Source organism: Dromaius novaehollandiae, chromosome 16, assembly GCF_036370855.1.
Source record: "Dromaius novaehollandiae isolate bDroNov1 chromosome 16, bDroNov1.hap1, whole genome shotgun sequence".
NCBI classification, from domain to species: Eukaryota; Metazoa; Chordata; class Aves; order Casuariiformes; family Dromaiidae; genus Dromaius; species Dromaius novaehollandiae.
In genome coordinates, this window is record NC_088113.1 from 2,817,292 (window position 1) to 2,829,715 (window position 12,424).

At 50.5% G+C, this 12,424-nt stretch overlaps 1 protein-coding gene across 2 annotated transcripts in view; it reads right to left on the bottom strand.

Moving 5' to 3' along the window:
• CBFA2T2 (CBFA2/RUNX1 partner transcriptional co-repressor 2) overlaps positions 1 to 12,424 on the bottom strand; it is a 70,734-nt gene that overhangs the window by 58,170 nt on the left and 140 nt on the right. The gene's annotated exons all lie outside the window — the stretch shown is intronic.

The following is a 12,424-nucleotide window of genomic DNA, read 5'->3' on the forward strand; positions in this document are numbered from 1 at the left end:
TGACTCTATGTTATAAAACAGGTGCAAAGAGGTGCCTTGCCGTTCATGGGACAGCCACTCAAGGAAGTAGGGCCATTTGGAAAGCAGCACTGGTGACAGATTTAAATCCCTGGCCTGTTCTGTGTACGGAAGCAGATGTGTGCTCCTTCATCTTCCTCATCCTGGGTATCCTGGCTAATGTACAGACACATCCCATGTAGGAGAAACAGTCAGCAGAGAGCTGGCCACTCAGTTTTTCCCCCATGTGTACTTATTCAGGTGTTCACCTGAACAAGCCGACACATCCCACCGCTTCCCTCTCCACCCGTTCTGCTTTCCTCTGGAGAGATAGGCTCACCGTGGCCTTCGGACAGAGAAAGCCAACAGCAGCTGTAGCAATCCTGCATGGAGAAGTGAATCACCATGAAGATGAAAAAGAAACTTGCTGCAAAATTCTGGTAAAGTTACTCACAGCAGAAGCTTCTTCCAGGGCAGAACCAGGCTGCCACTGCTCTCGGGGAGCTGCCCACCCCACCACGGATGCAGCTCATCAGCGCCGTGCTGGGAAGGGACTGCCAGTGGCGGCTCCCAAACTGGTTTACTCCCCGGCGACTGAGCAAGAGGACACGTTCCTGAGATAGGCACTGGCTCTTACCGAGGGGGCTGCAGAGCGTGGACCCGCAGCAGCACGTGCACAAGGAAACACGGAGATCCTGCTCCAGCCCAATCTGCAAAGGTCAGTGCCCGCTGTGATTCCAGGGAACCCACCACCGCAGCCCAAGGAAATGCATCGCACCCGACCAACGGGCGCGGGAAATCTGGCAATGCAGGTAACGTTTAATGGATTGCAAGGGAAGATTTCTCTGACAAACTGAGGGCAAGACAGCTCTGGTACCAGAGCAAACACAGGTGTGACCGTGGCCCACTGCACCTTGCATGGTACCCGTGAAGCTGAAGATGAGAACTTCTGCACGGGTTGTGGTCCCTGATGGCTGCTCAACTGTCCACGCCCCCAAAACAAGCAGCTGGTGACACTGGCAGAGGGTCAAGGACAGTAAAGGTGGCTGTAAACGATAATTAGGAGTAGTGACAGAGTCTACAAGCATCATTTTTGTAAGTATCTTTCACCATAAGAATACAACACATTTTATTCTAATCACTTTATATATAAACCTAGCTTTTTTAATTAGAGGTACAGGGCTCAAGGGAAGCTGCTGTAACAATTACATGGGAAATACAACCTGATGAACATGGTAGCTGCAGTGACTTAAGACTTAGCATTTAAATAAAATCGCTAACAGGCAAGTCAAGAAACATGTAAAAGTTACCTGCCAAACGGCTCGCATGTTGTAATAGTTTTGCACCCAGTCACACATAAAGAAAGGGTTTTTTTCCCATCTTTGAAAATACCTTTGCTAAAATCAATGCTATACAGGGAGAAAAAAAAAAAGAGTCTATTCAATGAGACAAGTATATTCAAGAACGAAAAGGACAAATCAAGCGCCTGTTAAAATTTTCAAGGGGTAAATACAGTGCAAGGCAAAACAGGTGCTGTCAAAGAGGGGCAGCAGAGAAAGCAAAGCTAAAATCGAAGAGGCTTGAGGCCGCCTCGCTGCGGGGCCCGGCGGCCGCTGGCGGAGGTTGGAAGTGCTCCTGCCGCGGCTCCAAGGAGCTCCTCACCAGCAGCCGAAGAGCTGCTCCAGGATGCGGGTCCTCCTCCATTTCACTGCCCTCCTGCCCCACGAATCTCGCCAGCACCTCTCCTCCTAACCGTGGGCACCGTATCCTCCCAGCTGCTTTTCAGTTCCCTTTCACAACTTCTATCTTTTTTTTTTTTTCTTCTCCTAAAAAGCCTCCATTTCTCATTTTGGCAACTCAGAACCCGAAAGCGCAAATTCAAGAGCAGAACGCAGCACCTCACAACCACAGCACTGTACAAACCATTGCAAAATAAATACTACAAAGTGTTTGAATGTGTGTTCGGTTTGGAAAGGGGCTGGCAGGGAGAGACATGAGGTTAAACTCTCACAGAGTTTGTTTCCACCATTGGACCCCCTCCTGCTTGCAGCCAGACTAAGGTGCTTCAAACACAAATGTACTGAAAATACCCAAATGGGAGGAGGGAAAAAAAAAAAAAAAGGCATCAATATACACAGAAAACGTTCGCACACTGTTGCCAAGACAGCACATCCTCAAGTGACAAAGACTAGCAAGACAGAGAGGGAGGCTTGCAAAGTTTGTTCTGCCAAGCAACGAGACCCATGAAATAAATTTCCTGCTATAAGGAAAACCTGCATACACATAGAATGAGGACTATTACTGTTAAAACCTAAAGCAATGGACTCCCGACTATCTACCAGAGCACTGTGAGCTTTCCAAAAAAGGGCTCTCTGTTGCAGTCTAGAATCTTCCTGCTAAAAACTCCATCAAATTAATTTCTAGGAGCTAGCCATACTTAGATACAGAGAGCTGACCATACTTCTGCAGAAAAATTCATCCTCTGGAAAAAAGCAAAGACACTGAACAGGGTATCCTCTATAGAATGGGCCAAGCAGGAAGATCACAGAAATCTGGTGACACTTTTGGACTAAGAACTGTAATCTAGGGTCAGACCTCTTGCAGCAAAAGTAGAAATGAACAGCAGTAATTGGTTGTAAACAATTCACTAAAAATTCTATTTTGCATGAAGCTGACTTGTGATGCCTGTTACCTTGAAATTAGATTTAAAATCTCTATAAACAAGCCATTGCCTGCGTCTCTAAATTCTTGCCCACCCTTTCTGTGTACACACATCTAGCTGAGAGGTAGCTTGCCTGGAGAAGTGGAGAACAGAGAAGAGTAAGACAAAGTGTAGAAATGCACATTTTCCACCTCTATCCAATGCTGGACATACCTGAAAATGATACTATCCTTTTAACTGCAATTATACTTGCCAAAAAGTAGGAAATCCTTCCCTCCCGCATACAGCCCTCCTTTCCCACACAGCAATAGCGAACCTGGATGAGAGCAGAGACCGGGCAGGGATGCGTGCCTGCCTGTGCGCTTCTTCGTCCCATAGCTCTGAACTGCTTCATCTCTGCGAGGGTCCCAGGGCTACTCTCCCAGGCCTGCTGAATCAGTTTGCTCCGTGGTTGCTGCAAATTAGTCATACTTTTTTTTCCAGAATCCATCCTCAGGATCTCCACTCATTCTCTCTCTGAGCTGGTTCAGTGCTGGGAAGGGGGCGGCTCTGTGCTGCAAGTCGCGCTGAAGGACACCCAGCAGGGCTACCTGGGGCCACATCGCAGGACCTCTGATCATGGCCACTGGCCTCGCAGTACAACCAAGTGATGCATGGATCTGCTCCTGGCACAGCAAACCACATCGCTGCGCTGCTCTGATGGAGACAACATGGGCACGCTTACACCCCTGGAGCTCCGGTATGCCTTCCACTCCTCTGTATCCTGCTGGCTGCAAACGTGAAACAGGCTCCAGGCAGGAAATTGCACATGGGAAACCAGCCTTGGCTGAGCCACCAGGAGCCTGGCTGTGCACAGGCAGTCAGCAGTGGTCCACATAACAAATGAAGGGTTAAACATCAAGCAGGAGGCAACTTCCAGGGCGAGGAGGGAGGGGGAAGGAAATGAAGAAACGAGGAATACATAGAAAGTCTGGAAGATGGAGCTACAAGAAATTGTGACAGTGCCAGTGGAGATCTCTATATATCCAAGAACAGATATTCACTGGAAGACTACATCGCCATTGCAACAGGAGCAGGATGAAGCACAGATGTATTCTTCAGCCAAGATCATCTTAGGTGTAGCTAATTCTTTTGGGAGTGTTGTGGGTTTTTTAAGCTAATAAAGCTAGAAATCTGGATGCATCAGCTTGTGCACACATTCAACCATGTCAAAAGCATTGATATAACCTCAAGCACGTGTCCAGGTTCAAACAGGAGGTGGGTGTTTAAGCTGAGACAAGTGATCTCTGGTTAGGCTAGAAGGTTTTTCAGTGCCTCCTGATCTGTGAAGGTCTAAGAGCAGGAATATACATCTGAAAGAACTTTCCTGGAGATGACAGTTTCTTAGCACAACGTAATGTCCGACCTGTATCATTATTCACCAAGAGAAGGTGATCCATTAGCATCTGTAATGCAAACAAGGAAGCAAAGAGCAGAAGGACAGCATAGAGCTAGAAAGAATTTCTGGCTAGAATTTGCTACTTTAAATCTTCACATAAACATGGGCTGTGTTCTAAAGAACATCATGCTTAAATCGAAAAAGAAAAATGGGCATAAGGCTTCCTTCCAACTCGGACTTAATGGCACAGAAGACAGATCTGCTCTTTGAGAAAAATTCCAATCGCTGATTTCTATTTTGTCCTGCAGTTGACTACAGTGTTCCCCTTTACTTCCTGCCAAAAGTGGTAGAAATGCTGTGTACTTTCAAGTAATTACAGTAGTTCGCCCCAGAAATGGCTGCATTTCAAACGAAGCAGAAGGTGGAGAAGCGGGGAGTGGCTCCTTAACAAAAGTTTAACCTGCTTTCAGACCTTAGGATGAAAAGATGCTCTTTAAAAGAAGTCATCATTGTTTGCTTAATACCTGTCCAATTTGCCTCCATAAAGCAGTTACTGCTGCCGAAACCTGCTAGCACCTAAAACCGGCAAATTCAGGGCAACACATCCTAAATGTGTCAGTCTGTGTCAGAAGAGCACGTGGCAGCCGTGGGCAGGAGCAGCCTTCCTCCAGAGAGGCTCAGCCTGAGCTAATCCTTTTTGCGAGCTGAGGGCTCTCTAACTCTGCTGAAACACTGCTTAACGTCTGGCCAGGACAGCAGCGTACCCTACCAAATGCACCGTCTTGCTTTTGTAGTGTGACCGGAAGTCTTCAGAATTCTGATTATCAGTAGAACAGCCACAATTACCCAAATAAAACTATTACTATATTTGGCCACAGATCATAAATAGAACTTAATGGATTTTATTACATCCCAGGAAGCAAGAGTTGCAGAAGGAAAAGTATTGCTAAGGGTGCACTGCTACTACCTATCAATTTCTCCTGAACGCTCAGCACTTAAGAACTAGCTGAAGAAACACGCTGCTGCTACAGCATAACTATTTCAAATTCCCCTTTGAGCTCTTCCTTTTTAGCCGACGTGCATGGTACATTTTAGCAGCTGAAAATTAAAGGGTCACAATATTGAGCCTTCAGGTATCAAGTTCACAATGGAAATAGCAGCTGACTCAGAAAGGGCGCCACTGAGCACGGCAGCAATAGTTCTGCTGCCTCAGAGCTGGAAGCAGCTCCCAAACACGAAGTTTGTTATTTAACTCAGTGAGAAATGAAAGAAAATGTTACAGCCATGGATTTTTTCCTTCTGCAGCCTTTTTCAAATCATTTTCCAAGGCCAGAGCCACGCTAGGAATTAGAAACTTTAACTCTGGCTGCAATGTCCTCTTTGATCCAAGTAACTCCCATGCAAGCAATGGCGAACATGAAGACAACATAGCCTGAATGAGGACTATTTGCAGTTAAAGCCCCTGCAAGATCTTCTGCCAGAGCACAACTTCCCTAAAACTTCACAGCAGGAGCCAAACGTGACTAGGTGCCTCCGACCCCACAGAAACCAGCTCGCAACAACGAATCTAACATGCAGAATAGTCCTCGGCCCAAGTGATCCCGGGGAGAGCTGGGCTGCGGCGCTGGGAAGGAGCGCAGCGGGCTTCTGCGGGCTACAGGAAGCCAGTCGGCACCCAGGCTCTCCAACGTGCCCCTCCTCACAACATGCAGGAGCAGAAATCTCACCACCCTCGGGGACTCCCCACCTGGCCCCACGACAAGGTGGCAGCCCAGGCCTGCTGTTATCTCCAAAACGGATGCATTTATTTTCTTGAGGGCCTCACACATTTTCTCTGGAGGTTTCCAAATGCCCACTGTGAAGTCCAGCCAAACCCACCTTAAGTTCTTTTATTCGACTGTTTCCAAAGCTATTTCTGATGGGGAGAAGGCAAGGAGAAACAACCACCCTGCACCGCATATGCAGCCGGGGCACAGTGGCCCCTTGGTCCTCCCATGCCACCGTGCCCTGATTGCCAGGGAGAGCAGCTCCTGCCCCGCTGCATGTGCCTCCTGCGCCTCCCCAAGCGCCACGGTAAACAGCAAATGAATGGAGGTACAGTTTACAAAGATCCTCTGCCACAAGCAAATTTGCCTCTCAACACATGGCCAAACTCTCACACAATAAATTAACTATTTGGCAGCCACTGAACTATAGCTGGAGCCAAACCAATTAGGGTTTAATGTGATCCCAATTTCCTATTTCTGAGCCTGGGGTCGGGGTGGGGGGGAAGGCACGGGGGAAGAGGAGGGAGCGAGAGCTAAGTAAATCCCCTCCTGGTTTATAAATCCTTGCCAATCATCCCGGATAAACTTGTCACCCACAGCTCTAAATCTGCATTTGCACTCACGCTTAAAGGGAGGCGATGGGAAAAGGCGCATTGGCTGCAGCAAGCCTGACTCCCAACATGTGTTTTCCATACTTGGGAAATTCAGTCATTTAAAAAATATTTACCAAGCTTTGTCTTTAATTAGAAAAACATGACGACGGATAAGGAGAGTTATTGTTTCTGAGCTAGCAATGTCAGAGATCCCAGTGATGTCACACAATAAACCCAAGCACCGACCCACGTATCGACTGCCAGGGAGGCAAACATTTGGAAGATTTTTTCTCCTCTCCCCTCAAAGTTCAATGCTTTACAGTCACAATTAATCGGCGGTTCTCAGTCCCCACCAAACTCAGTGAGGAGGAGGAGGAGGGAAGACTCCTGCCGGCAGATGTGCTAGGCTGGGCGTTTCAATGCAAAAGCGCCTGAAGGGGAGCGGGGAGGAACCACGGGGGCCACTTGACTTCTTTGGGCTTTAACACCCAGCCTACAGCATCTCCCTGACACATGCAATTACCTGCCGTTAGCTAAAACAAACAAACTACTTTTATCTGCCCCGGAAATACGACACAGCGAGATCTCCCGTATCCTTTAAAGAAGAGTTAAATTAGTTTGCTGCTAAAGCAGGACTCCGTTAGAGATTCGTTCCCGAGAATATACCCCCGCAGCATCCCCACCGCTCCCACGTAACTATGAAAATGGCATCAAGGAAAGGGCAGGCTGCACCGATCCCAGCTGGCCCAGAAGTGCGGGAGCAGCCACTGCTCCTCCTCCCGCCGCCGGAGGGCAAGGGAAGGCTGAACACTCCCGATTTCCCGGTGCTGGCGGGGGCCAGGGGCCGACTGGGCTCGCAGCGGCTGCCGCGGGGCTCGGCACGGCGGTGGGGAGAGCCCTCCCCAAGCACTGTCCAGCCAGGCTGCGAAAACGAGAGCAGGGTGAAGGCGCTGAGCATGCCGGGCCTGGAGGGCAGGAGCACCGCGGGGCTCTGCCCGCACCTCCCGCTGCTGCGCTGGGGCCAGCGGCAGCTGATGGTACAGGCACAGCCCATGGCAGCACACCGTTGGGCTCAGGCACCTCTACCCAGACGCAGTCTCTGCCAGCAGCATGTGCAGAGCTCGCTCACATCAAGCAAATGCTCCCTGGCTGCCTCAGCCTCTCTCCAGACCTTCTGTCCGCTCTTTCTCAGAGGTCTAAGTCAAGGTTATGCAGTGGTGCCACGCTAGAGCTGGGCCGCAGACCCTTGGTACAGAAGCAGCCAAATCTCTGCAGGGGCTACTGAGGTCACCGTTACACCCAGGCACCCCAGAAAGCACCGAGCACGTCCTAAGGCATGAGGGAAATACTATCCGTTGGCACCATCACAAAGAACCATGGAGCAGCAGCAATAATGATACGAGATAGACAGACTCCCTCAGTCACGCTCTCTTCAGCAGGCTCTGCACAAGAGCTGCGAGCCCTGGGGTGAAGCCTTCCATCCATCGCAGCCACGGGAACTGGCTGCAGCGAGGTCAAAGGTGCAGCAGGCACCATGCTACGGAGTTACCCACCAGCTGAGCAGCAGCAATTCCTTCTCTGCCATGCGATGTTAAATGCATCTGAGATGGCAAGGAACATACACGTAAGAAAGCTGGAGATGTCCCAGGTGATACCTTTGGAGGACCCTGCTGCTTAGAGCAACTAGGTCCACTCCCTCGATGGGCCAATTCCCCAGAGGGATGAAGAGGAAAAAAAATGACCATGTATTTAGTGCAGGGAGAAGCAGGTATTTATGCTAACAAACTGGCCTTTCCGCTGAGTCCACTTTGAGAAAGGCAGTAGTACTCCTCCAAGCACTCACTAAATATTCAATTGGTTATTTTAAGGCCTTCACAGAATAAAATGGCTAATGTTACCCTCTTCAGTCAAAACCATACCTGTAATTTAAATGAGAGAATTCTGTAATGTTCTAAAAACCTTCAAAGTGTCATCTATGGATCCAAAGTCAAGGAAGCAGCATGCCATTTATTTTCTGAAAATATCCTTGCAAGCCAAGGTTGAAGGCTATTATCAAATTGCATCTTAATTTTCAAGATAAATCTACACTGGAGAAAACCCCCACCTGAATAGTCTGATCTCTTAAATTATACCAAGATTACAAAGCACATCTTTGAGGAAAACACAAGCACACATTTCGACAAAGTCCGATCATCAGATAAGTTATTCCCAGTTGAAGTTAATGCTATTCCCAGTTGAAGTTAATGCTTCTCCCTCTCTGGAAGAACATGAAACAGAGTAAAGAAAGCTTTAGCTGAACTGTAAGGTCAGGGTTGATTATCTTGAAGTCCACCGAGACAACCAAAAAGGCATCCAGCAACGTTTTAAGAGCTCAGTCAAACCTGGGGCTGTGCATGGGGTACAACAGGGGCGAGTAGGAAGGCAGCAGTGGCACCAGAAGAGTCTTCTGCCCTGGACACTCATTGATGAGAAGCAGGGACAAGTGTCTCCAAAGAGATGGTTTACTTTACTTGGAAGAGTCCCAGGTAAATCACTTGTGCGGGTTCAGGCGCTGGCTCTGTGACTTTTTATATCAGAGCAGGAGAGACAGGTTGGCTTCTCGCTTGCCCTAGCTTTACGGCTGCCTCTTTCAAGTTAAAGCGTTTACCTCTGATCCGTGCCAGGAAGAGGAAAGTGAGAGCCCTTCTTCCCTCTGCCGTTTCAGTGGTTTATTGTAAAATCTGGAGGTTTGGGTAGCCTTGGCAGCTCAGCCCGATGGAAACCCTGCTCAGCTCACGCACCCCACCGCAGTCCTCCTTCTAAGCGAGTCAGACTCATGAGCTCTACCTGAAATATATGCTGCTTTCCATCTCATGCTCAGAGAAGCTGCAAATCAAGCAGCACTTTTTCTGTGCTCTGATGGCTTTAAAAAGTCAGTTTATTGCACTCTCCCAAATGCTGGTTCAAGGGAAGAGTAACATCTTAAGCCAGTCAATTTACAGCATATAAAAACCAAGTCCCTCAAAGATCTATTTGAATTTCTGCACATTGGAAATATCCATGCGAGAAAGGCATGTTCATAAGGGAGTTAGTGTGCGCTTTATACTAATATGGAACATCCCCAAGTTTCAAAGCAGTCCCACATTTCTCCTTCCTTTCCGGATCATTAGTTGCACAGTAAACATTGAAGTATTTCTCTGCAATACATTCCCATTGCAATCAAGCACTCTCCCAGTATAGCCAGTAACTCTCTTCATAATACAGTGAGAATCACTGGGCAAATAACCAAGTCAATCATATAATTTGTGCTTATAAAAGTTACGAGTCTATGCCCGATTTATCTACTTTCTAGACACCAAAGACAAAATCCAGCAGCGTTCCTGGACAGACGCTAGGCCCACTGACAAGGATGTGAGCGAAGCCTTGTGCTAGCATCCGGCCTGATAGCAATAACTGGCACCAACACAATATTGCTACCTTCTCTATCTATCCGTAAAGCCACTGAAGGCTGCAACACATGTTCATGTGCTTGTCCTTACAGAACAGCTGTACGGCTCATCAGTATGATCATTAGCACTCTACCAAAGGAAAGCTGAGCCATAGGCATATTAAAGCTGCATAAAAATGATGCTCGAGCTGCAGCTGAGTTATCTGCAGCATCCCCTCCACCCCGTGCCAGATGCTGGTCACCCCCGTGCCGGGGGTTGCGGCCCTGCCATACCTGCTGGCATAAGGCCACGTGTCATCGCCTCCTTACCCCGTTCTGCCAGAGGGATGCAGATTAAGAGCCCTACCATCAGACGTGGTTTATCCTGCAAAACCAAACAACTACATTTGCATTTATACAGGTTTCAGCCACAATCCAGGATCCCACCTTGCCCAAGGATCTAGAAAAGTGCCACAGTAGACACAGGGACTAGTTTCACATCTCCTTTCTGAAACTACCGCTCTAAATACAAGACCACCCTTCCCCTTAGCCTCAAATGTTTTTAAGTAGGATTTTAAAGGACTGTCCTTCCTCCCAGAGCTCAATCTAACGGACACAGGGAACCTAACCCACCTCTGCGTACAAAGTTGAGCCGCACCATGGACAGCCAAACTGGGTGGGATTTGCTTCACCTAACTCACAGTTGCCAAAGTCTGAGCCAGTTACCCTCGACTCCCCTTGCAGTCGCTGAAAAAAAACCCAGACAGCTCCGGAGTGTGATTCATCTCCTCCAAAGAGAGGTGTCCAAGAGAGGTGAGATGAATTGCCCTCCAAGTGCCGGCTTCTCTGCTGCAACTGCAAAGGCAGCTTGGAGAAACAAGTTCTGACACAGAGGTCTAACTTTTGGCCACTGAGGTTAAAGCAGAAATCTCACCCAAGTTCCTTCTGCGAGCTCTTTTTTCAAGACAGACTCAAAACGAAGAGGCCTCCCTTGCAATCAGCTTAGGAGCGCGTGAATCAGATACTAGGTTTCCGGACCCCCGTTTTCCCATTAACGCGGCTTCCTCGCTGCAGTCTCCTCTTCCTGCAGCAGCCAGGTTTATCACTGGGTGTTTTCAGCCTGTGTGCTTCGGCACACCAATACTTGTAACTGCTCTAAAGGCGTCACAGCCTCGCTCTCGCAGCATCTCCGCGCATCCTGCACCAAGCAGCGTGATGAAGTATTCACCCACCCTCTGCAATTCCCATCACTTGGCAATTCCTTCTTACTGGGGATGTAGCTTTCGGGGCGATCTCTGCGTTAACACTGGCATCTATCTTTACATTGCTTCCCTCTGAGCAACCACACTTTGTGTTAAAATTCCCTCACGGCCTCTGAGCTTTAGGACACGCTTTTAGCAGTTGTCCTGCTTCACTGAACTGAAGCTTTTCAAGAAAGGTGCAGGGAGGACATGCCTTGCGTAAACAGACCCCACGCCCTGTCACACAGGCGCTCGAGGACATCACGTGGTGTCACCTTGCTGTGGTGGCACCTCATCACCCAGCCCAGGACGGCTCCAAAGCCGTTCTCAGAGCACCAGGTTCTCTATGGACAGACAAACGCGGCACACAAGAACGGATGAGAAGAACGACCGGGAGGTTCACGCAGTTGCAGGCAGGTGCTGAACATCTACTCGGCTCCTCGGCCGCAGCAGCGCTTCCCTGCACGCTTGCCAACCTCCCCGCCTCCAAAGAGAGCACAGCTCTTCTAGAAACAAACCTCCTGCTCTGAGAAATTAATGAAAACAGGACTCCAGTTCATCACCTTCCTAGTCCCAAACCGCGCACTGTAAGAGGGCACAGGGGGACAGGCGGACTGCTCGCCTCCCGGCGCCGGTCCCGGGAGGTCCGTGCCAGCGGGGAGGTCCTCCGGACGCAGAAACACAGGACGTCCTAAACCTGGTGCTTCAAACCGCACGCAAAGTCGCGTTCAAGCCCGTTCAACTCCCTCCCCGTCGACAGACGGTCAGCACCGACGGCGCAGCGACACGCAGCGCGTGCGGCCTTGCACCGCGGCGCGGTTACCAACCGCGGGGCCCGCGGGCTGCCCCCCGGCCGGCCCGCCCGGCACCCCGGCCGCGCTGCCCTCCTCTCAGTGGAGCAGGAAACTCGACCCATCGGACCGACCGACCGGGCTCCCTCTGCCAGGCTATTTTTAAGCAGGATCAGCTCCCCGAGCGGGTGCCCGGCACCACCCCGGGCGGCTCCGCCGGCGCAGCCCGCCGCGCCGCGGGGCAGGCGCGGGACCCTGGAGCGGGGGCTGGAGCACCGTGAGCCGGTATCACCGAGCCGCATCCTCCGATGGCGACAAACCGCAGGCTAAAAATAAATGAAATGTGTGTATATATGTAGGCGCGGGGGTGCACGCACACCCCGCAGAGCTGCAGACAGCGCAGCACCCGCGCCAGGCGCTGCCCCCGCCGCCAACCGCCCCGGGCGGGCACCAGCGGCGCCGCCGGCCCCGGCAGCGCCCGGCCCCCCCGCGCCCCGGCAGCGCTGCGCCCCGCCGCGCCGGCGGCGCCCCCCCCGCGCGGCCCCGGCCCCGGCCGCCCGCGCTAGGCCCGCAGCGGGAGCGGGGCGGCG